The sequence below is a fragment of the Microtus ochrogaster genome, chromosome 19 (assembly GCF_000317375.1).
Source record: "Microtus ochrogaster isolate Prairie Vole_2 chromosome 19, MicOch1.0, whole genome shotgun sequence".
NCBI lineage: Eukaryota > Metazoa > Chordata > Mammalia > Rodentia > Cricetidae > Microtus > Microtus ochrogaster.
The window spans coordinates 29,064,942-29,073,785 of record NC_022021.1 but is presented as its reverse complement, the minus strand read 5'-3'; the positions used below and the strand labels follow the sequence as shown (position 1 = coordinate 29,073,785).

The following is an 8,844-nucleotide window of genomic DNA, read 5'->3' as shown; positions in this document are numbered from 1 at the left end:
GCAGTTTCTGGGGGGAAATGAAATGCAGTTTGCTTTGAGAGATCAAAAGAACCTTACAAAGCAAAGAATTGTCACCATCGTTATTACTGTCAACCCCACAGTTGATTAGATGCAGCCGAGGTTTGCCAGGTTGCACGGTAGTGATACAAGCAGACTGTAATTTAGTCTACAGGAAAAAAAGAATGAAAGAAAGAAAGAAAGAAAGAAAGAAAGAAAGAAAGGCAGAAAGAAAATAAAAAGAAAAAAGATAAACAAACAGAAAAAAAAGTAGCCAAGTTGAGGAGCAGGCACCCCAGAGAGTCAGAGCTGAACAAGGACTGGTAAAGGACATTGAAACACATTCACAGGTGTGCTGGCCCCAGACTCAGAAGGAGGCCACAGTGCAGCAGGAACAGACTCTGCTACCAATCTAATATTTCAGAAGGGAGACACCTAGCCCAGAAAGCACCCCTGGGAAATGTGAAGCCCAAGCGGTGTTAGCCCTGGAACCAAAGAGAAAGAGGGTTTCTGTTTGCTTCTGATCTCGACGCCATCCCTGTGCTGGCCCCATCACAGCTCCCTGTACTCAGGGATTGTCTGTGTATTTCCAGGACCGGTAGCACAGCCTGACAATGAGAAAGCTCCCCCTGCCTCCCTCCACTAGCACAGGAAGGGGCCTTGCCAGCAACTGTCCTAAAGCATCAATGTCAAATGCTCCAGGCGGGCGGCAGCAGTCCCGGAGCCCTGGGCCGGGTGTTTTCTCGTTGCACCGGCAGTGGGAAGCAGAGGCCTGCTGCTGCTCCAGCAGGCCAGACAGAAGCTAATTACAGCAACCTGAACCTGCCGTGACTAACATGCTTATTTAATTTCAAATGTTTGTTTGTTGACCTACAGAAATCAAATATAGCAGCCTCAAGGGCCAGGCCTCTACTGGGGCCCAGGGAGTGATGTCTGTGTGCAGAGCAATTACCCAGGCCTGAGTGTAGGCCGGGGTTGGGTTGCGTGGCAATACCTGGAACGGAATCCCCTTGGAAAGATGTCAGTTCTGTGGGGAATGTGGTTCGGCTTGGGCATGACATGAAAGGCAGGAAGCAGGCCACGGGAAGGCCGTGGCCAGCGATGTCTCTCCAGCGTGGTTAATTTGCGGTAATATTCTTCACGTCCTCCACCAAGAGCCTACTCTGTTTCAAGTCCGCTCTGTACATTATCACATCCACCTGGCTTTGCAGACAAGGGAGCTTGGTTTTGTTTCCAATTTCAGGTTAAAAATAAAAACGCAAGCCTGTAAACATTTAAATAACAGGCTCATGGCCGTGCTGTAATAATAACATAGGTTCAGTGTCTCTGCCTCAAAAACCCAAGATCTGAAAAGCACCCAAACTTGGAACTTTTTGATCCCTGACATGTTACTACAGCTGGAAAATTCCACACCTGATTTCACGCGATTACTGTAAAAATGCAGGCACATTAAAAGTGTTCTGCAAAAACGTCCGAGCTATGCAGACAATGTTTATAGAAAACATAACGGAATTTTATATTTAGACTTCAGTCTCGTCCCCAGGATATTTCATCATGCATGTGAAAATACCCCCAGCCACCAATTTTTAATATGAAATAATTTGATCCCACATATTTTGAGTGAAGAACACTCGATCTGCATTTGTGGGAAACCCTTCAGTGTACATCCCATAGCTTCTAACTGAGCTCTTACTACAGAGTCATTTGGTTTTATGTCAGTTCATGCTAACTGTGAGGTGAGGGTTGTCATTAACCCCATTTGAAGCTCGGAGATACTAAGTCATCTATCTAAGGATGGGAGATTCCTGCAGCCAAGCCTGGAATCGCTGTGTAAAGCTGACCCTGTGGACGAGAATCATACAGTGTCAAATGAAGATGCAAACGTAGACAGTCTGGCTTCAAATCTGGTACTCCTCTCCAGCTCGAGGTTACTCACTTCTCCAAATGCTCCTGTTGTCGGAGAGGCAGGAAGAGCTTTGGAGGCCACAGCACATCGGAGGAGGCTGCTCTAATCCAAGTGCCATCCCGAGCAAACTTAGAGCAGAGCTAAAAGGAAGCAGGCATGAGAGAGCCGGGGCTAAGGCTAAGCTAACATCACTGCCACCACCCAAGCATCCTGGTGCCCCGGTGAGAGTCAAACCAAGCCCAGGAGCCTGGAGCAGCCTTCAGTTATTAAGAATGATGTTAATGCCGGGCGATGGTGGTGCACGCCTTTAATCTCAGCACTCGGGAGGCAGAGGCAGGCGGATCTCTGTGAGTTCGAGACCAGCTGGTCTACAAGAGCTAGTTCCAGGACAGGCCCCAAAGCCACAGAGAAACCCTGTCTCAAAAAAAAAAAAAACCAAAAAAAAAATGATGTTAATGACCACTGGTGTTTACAGTTTGGCACAAGACACTGTTCAAAGCCCCAACCCGTCTTCTCTGTCTTATGTTCCCACTCTATGTACAAGACAACTGGGGCTCAGAGAACACCTAGAAGCCCCGACAAAGATACTTGAAGAAGAAGGAGCAGCGTCTGACACTGGAGCAGATCTCACCCTAGAGCCCCAAGCCAGACACTGTCTGCCCCTAAACAACATGCCAGGGTGAAGAGAGCGCACCTAAAGCCCAGTTCATTAGGCTTATCTGCCTGCTCAATGAGCACACTCATTCTTTTTCCTTACAATAGGGGTGAAATGTAATGAGAGAGTTCCTGTTCATAAAGGTTAAAGAGATGGGGCTGGAGAGATGGCTCAGAGGTTAAGAGAACTGACTGTTCTTTCAGAGGTCCTGGGTTCAATTCCCAGCACCCGCAACTGTCCATAACTCCAGCTCCAGGGGATCTAATGCCCTCACAGAGACATAACATGCAGGCAAAACACCAATGCACATAAAAAAACAGTAAAGACTAAAGAGCCAGAAAAGGTGACACATGTTTTTGATCCCAGCACTTGGGAGGCAGAGGCAGCAGGATTTCTGAGAATCTGTGAGCTTGAGACCAGCCTGGTCTACATATAGACCCTGTCTTTAAAAGAAAAAAAGTGTATAAAGTTTTCTAAGCTGTTAACTAAATAAATAGCAAAACTTTTTTTAAAATACACATTTTTTTTGCTGTTTATTATAATCAGTTTAACCCACAAAATGTAAAATGGAAATACGATTTTTACACACACACACACGAATATACGCATGCACACTCCTTCACCCACCGATCATTAAAAGAAGATTCTCTCTGGGAGGAAGTGTGCAGGTGTGTTTCCTGAATGGATGAAATTCCAAGGCACACATCACACATTCTGACGCCGCCGCTCTCGGCAAGCCTCCTTTGCCCCCCCCCCCATATTGTGGAACTCCTAAAAGAATCCCCACAGACTTCACAGTACCGGAAACGGATCTCAACAACTCACCAGGTGTTTTCTCGGCACTAATCACGAGTCACAGGACGATTTAGAAGTGGTACCGGGGGTCTTCATCACCAGAGAGAAATGGGTCTTGATCCTGTCAGCAGCCTCAAGTCCAATACGAAAAAAAAAATTCACATGGCCCTAACAGCTTTGAACAAAACACATTTAACCCACATTTGCTTAGATCAGAGTTAGTTTGAAGAGAAAATAAGTGCTAGGAATATTTCTCCACAAACAGCCACTTCAGAATGTGTCTGCGTAGCTAGCTTCTTGTTATGGAGAAAATGGATGTGGACTAAAGTGCATATATTTAGCCATTTCGTGTGATGGGTTTATTACTCCATACACTGCTAAGCCTCCAGAGACTGGCATTTAATTAAATGCAGAGAAATATTCATGGATAGATTTCCAATTTACCGTTTCTATGCCAAGAGTCTCTGAGGTCTCATTTCCGTTTAGAAAATTCTACTGCCACAAAAAGAGGGATTAATGAAATTAAATGGCTTCTATCTTCCTTAGGACTGAAACCTACTCCTACATGAACTCTGGGTTTGGGGCACAGGTCAAAAGTGCACCCTGTCTACAGGGAAAGCCTCTTCCTCTGCGGCCCTGAACACACACACACACACACACACACACACACACACACACACTTTAATTTGAAAATTCCATACAGAGTCAACAGCAGCGCTCCAGCCTCTTTGGACCACACGTCTCCGTCCTCTCTGCCACGGAGGACTATGACAGCGTTGACAGCTCCAGGAGACAGTTTCAACTTCTGGTCCTCTTGCGAACTTCTTTTTTTCTAAAAAGGTCAAAAAGAGTGTCTAGGTTCAGGGACGCAGTGTTAAACAACTTAAAACAGAGCAGAGACCAGGGCCCCATCTTGCCACATCCATCCTGGTCCCAACACAGCCTTCTTCTTAGTCTGAGAGACTAAAGTCTTAGGTTTTTTTGTTTGTTTGTTTGTGAGGCGTTTTTGTTTTGTTTTGAGACAGGGTCTCACTGTGTGTCCCCTGGCTGGCCTGGAACTTCCTAAGTAGACCAGACTGGTCTCAGACTCAGAGATCCTCCTTCCTCGGCCTCCTGAGCGTGAACATACTGTTCTGAAAGGCACCTGAAATCAAACACATTTGTCCATTCATCATTTTGTCAATCAGAGTGCTTTGTGTCACCGGCCAGCCTGCCTGCAAACACCTAGTTATTTCAGATGATCATCTTGGGGTCTTCTGATCCTGTTGCCTCACCAAGTGGTCTCAATATCACGTGACTCCTGTTTTTTGGGGTCATCCCACCTGTACCCCATCCCTGCTTCCCACTGTTTTTCCTCAGACAAAGACTTTATCACTTCTTGCCCGGTCTGCCATCATCTCCCCAGAACGATGTTCTCCCCGACACACAGAGAGATTTGCACACTTCCACGAGGCTCACCCTGAAGGACAGATTCTTCCACTCAGAAGACTGCAGAAACCCGTGACTGCCCTGAATACCCCTTGATGGGTCATAGAATCCCAAGCCCCAACTGGTGACCGCCATCTGCTTCTCCAAAGTCATCCTCCAGTGCACTCAAGCACCTCCCTGTGCTTTCCGACATCCCAGGCCCTAGTGCGAAGGTGCCAAACCACCTCGCTGACTCGGCCTGTCAGACTCCTACACCCATCTGTTCAAACGCGGCCTCCTTCCTAAAGGTGATTCTGACCCCAGCCTGACCATCGCTCCCAACAAACACACATACCCCCCTAGGCATGAGCCGACGTTTCGCAAGTCCATATTGCCCTTGACATCTTCCACAAGATGTCACACTTCTTGCCTGGCCGTGAACTAGCTATGAATTTGCCCTGAGTACAAGCATCTTCCTGGATCACATTCAAATGCATATTCTTATAACATTTAGGACAGCCCTCTCCGCGTGTGTGCACCTTATCTCAGCTGCTCCGCCCGAGACCCCCTGAGCGCGAACCCTAGTTCCCCCGCGCGACCCCATTTCCACTCCGACAAGGTGAAAGTAACGATCATGAACCAGGAAAAACGGGCCAAGCTGCAGGCACAAGTGCACATTGTTGGGAAAGGAACTGCTTGCAGAAAGAAGAAGGTGGTTCACAGAACAGCCACAGCGGATGATAAAACACTGCAGTTCTCCTTAAAGAAGTTAGGGGTGAACAATATCTCTGGTACTGAAGAGGTGAACATGTTTACAAACCAAGGAACAGTGATCCATTTTAACAACCCTAAAGTTCAGGCGTCTCTGGCAGCAAACACCTTCACCATTACAGGCCACGCCGAGACAAAGCAACTGACAGAAATGCTTCCCAGCATTCTAAACCAGCTTGGGGCAGACAGTCTGACTAGTTTAAGGAGACTGGCTGAAGCTCTGCCCAAACAATCTGTGGATGGAAAAGCACCCCTTGCTACTGGAGAGGATGATGATGATGAAGTCCCAGACCTGGTGGAGAATTTTGATGAGGCTTCTAAGAATGAGGCAAACTGAACGGAGGTGACTTCTGAAGAAGTGACTTTTGCAGAAGTTACAGGAGCTGCTATTTTATATCATGGCTGCTTTTTAAAGGTCTTTTGTTTATGGATCTGATCAAATCTAGATCGCTAATATTATATTTTTAAGCCCAAGCCCCTTGGACACTGCAGCTCTTTTCAGTTTTTGCTTAAACACAATTCATTCTTTGCAGCAAATTAAGCTGAAGAAGCCTGGGAATAAAGTTTGGAAAAGGGTTAATAAAATACTTTGCCTAGTAAAAAAAAAAACATTTAGGACAATGTCCTGAGCATTCATATATGAGTGTGGCCACATGGGTAAACAAAAAATACATTTGTTCTGCTTTTGCTAAATTTGGAAGGTTTTTAAATTTTTGTATTTGTTAAGAAAAGTTTAAGACAAAGCAGTATGCTAAATGGTTAATAATACCTGATAACATCCCAAATAAAATCCTTAATCAGCTGAGCCACCTTGTTTATAAATGAGCCAGAATCAGTAGATTTGACATTTGTAATGTATAGCATTGTCAGTGGGGGTGTCGGCGTATAGTATAGGGCACCCCTCTGAAGCCATGTTTGGAGTCTCCATCCTCAATCCTTTGTCCTTCTCCTCTGTGATGTTTCTTTATGGGCCTTCTCTTTTCCCTTCTAAATGCAAGTTGGTACTGAATTTTTGGCACTTACAAATCCATCACTTTAAAAAGAGAGGACAAAAGTAATAAGCAGGTCCAGATTTGTGTTTGGTACCCCCAAAATATGCAGTTTCTCCATTTTAAGCTGATCCAGCCAAATGGCCAGTCCAATGCGCAACATATGTCCAGCCAACTGGTTGGAGTCCATGCATTTAGTTCCTTCTGTAGATTAATGAGATTATGGCATTGTTAAAAAGAAGCAGAAAAATGCTAATTTGACATCTACTATGATATACTTTACAGTTTGGGGGCTTTCTGCATTTTAAGACATTTTTAATTACTTTGTTATGCTGTGCCAATGAGGACCATATGCCCATTCTTGTCCCTCTACGGCTGTCTTTGCAGTCACCTGCGCATTCCCAGACTATGCAGATGATGGAGACCTTGCTTACTGCAGCCTCTGTTAGAAGAAGAAAGCAGCCTTCTCCTCCCTCTGTGCAGGAGCCGTCTGGCTGGAGTTGTTTCTGAAGCAAAAAACCTTATGTGTTGGAAGCTAAAAGATGAATTGACCACGAAAAGACTACTTTGAAATAGCCACAGTTTGACTGCTTCTAAAATGAAATCCACACTGCAATACTCAGCACCAGGACCTTCCCCTGTGACTTGGGACAAACTGGAATGTTATCCACACAGTGTGCACTATGCGCATTTAAAATATTCTCAGTGGTTCTGCAGTTTGTGCTGAGCTGTGTGCTGCTGCTCTGCCCTGAAGGGTGCTGGGATGAATGATGTGACATGTGCTAACATGCTGGATATTATTCTGTCCTCTGCGAACGTGCTGAGCAACCCCTAAACTTAGCACAGCGGCGGCAAAGCTATGCCTTCCCGCTTTGATCCTGCAGAGAGCCTTGTCTCATTGTGGTCTGTTTTTGTGGCGGTGGGTTTAATGCTGCTCGGGATAAAGGGCAGCATACCTTATCCCTCCCAAGCTTTTCCTGAGCATCTATCCGGAACCTACAGCTAGACTCTCAAAAAGGAAAAATAAGCTGGGGCCCCGGCTCAGTGGGTGAAGAGCTGGCCTAGTGAGTATGAGGTCCTGAGTTTGGATCTCCAGCACTTGTGTGGAAGCCATGCATCTGTGATCCTAGCACGAGGAGCAGAGACAGGCTGTGCCCCGAAGCTCATTGGCCAATCGATCTAGACCAATCGATGAGTTCCACTGTCAGTGAGCAACCCTGTCTCAAAAACTAAGGTGGAGAGCAGTTGAGGAAGGACACCAGATGTCGACCTCTGACCTCCACAGACTTGCTCATACAGTTCAGTACTGTACAAACCCACAGAAAGGATGGAAAGGGAGGAGGAAGGGAGGAAGGGAGGGAGGGAAAGGGAGGGGGAAAGGAAGAAGGAAGGAAGAAGGAAGGAAGGAAGGAAGGAAGAAGGAAGGAGGAAGGAAGGAAGGAAGGAAGGAAGGAAGGAAGGAAGGAAGGAAGGCCACTCATGCTAATTGAAAAATGGCGGTAGCATGACTTTTATGAGGCACCTACTAAAAGCCAGCCATCATTCTAAGTACATTGCCAAATGAATTAATTAACCCCTCCTCTGTGAGACCAGTACTATTACTGGCAACTCTTTCTTACAAAGAAGAACGTGGAGGTACAGGAATGCCGAGCAGCCTGCCCCAGGTCACCCAGCTGGACACTGTCAGAACTACCCTTTGAACTGAGGGAGTCTGAGACAGATGGTGCCCTTCTCTGCTATACAGTGTGAAAAGAAAACTATGAGTAAAAGCAGCCATATCCACTGCAAAATATAAAGAGAATAAGTTCTATCATGACTTCTTTTGAGCGATTGTTGAAGACATTTGTTTACTACAAAGACATTTGAGCATTTTTAAGGTTCCAAAATATAAAGTAATGGAGCATTCATTTAGTTATGTATTGGTGTTGTTAGCAACTGTTCAGCAAGGTGGTATACAGGAAAACAGGGTAGAACAAACCCATGCATATGCACCCCACACCACCCAGCAAGGGAGCCAGGTAGTGTTGATGCAGGCCTTTAAACCCAGCACTCAGGAGGCAGAGGCAGGCGGATCTCTGTGGGTTCAAGGCTAGCCTGGTCTACAAGAGCTAGTTCCAGGTCAGGTTCCAAAGCTACAGATAGACCCTATCTCGAAAAACCAAAAATAAATATAATAATAATAAGAAGAGGAGGAGGAGGAGGAGGAGGAGGAGGAGGAGAAGGAGAAGAAGAAGAAGAAGAAGAAGAAGAAGAAGAAGAAGAAGAAGAAGAAGAAGGAGAAAATGACAACACAGGGAAGATAATTTCCCATGCAGGAAGCTTCT

At 45.9% G+C, this 8,844-nt stretch overlaps 1 pseudogene; it reads left to right on the top strand.

Annotated features, from left to right (window-relative positions):
* The first annotated feature begins 5,382 nt into the window (after nt 1–5,382).
* On the top strand, nt 5,383–5,983 carry LOC101998423 (annotated as a pseudogene).
* The last annotated feature ends 2,861 nt before the right edge of the window (nt 5,984–8,844 follow it).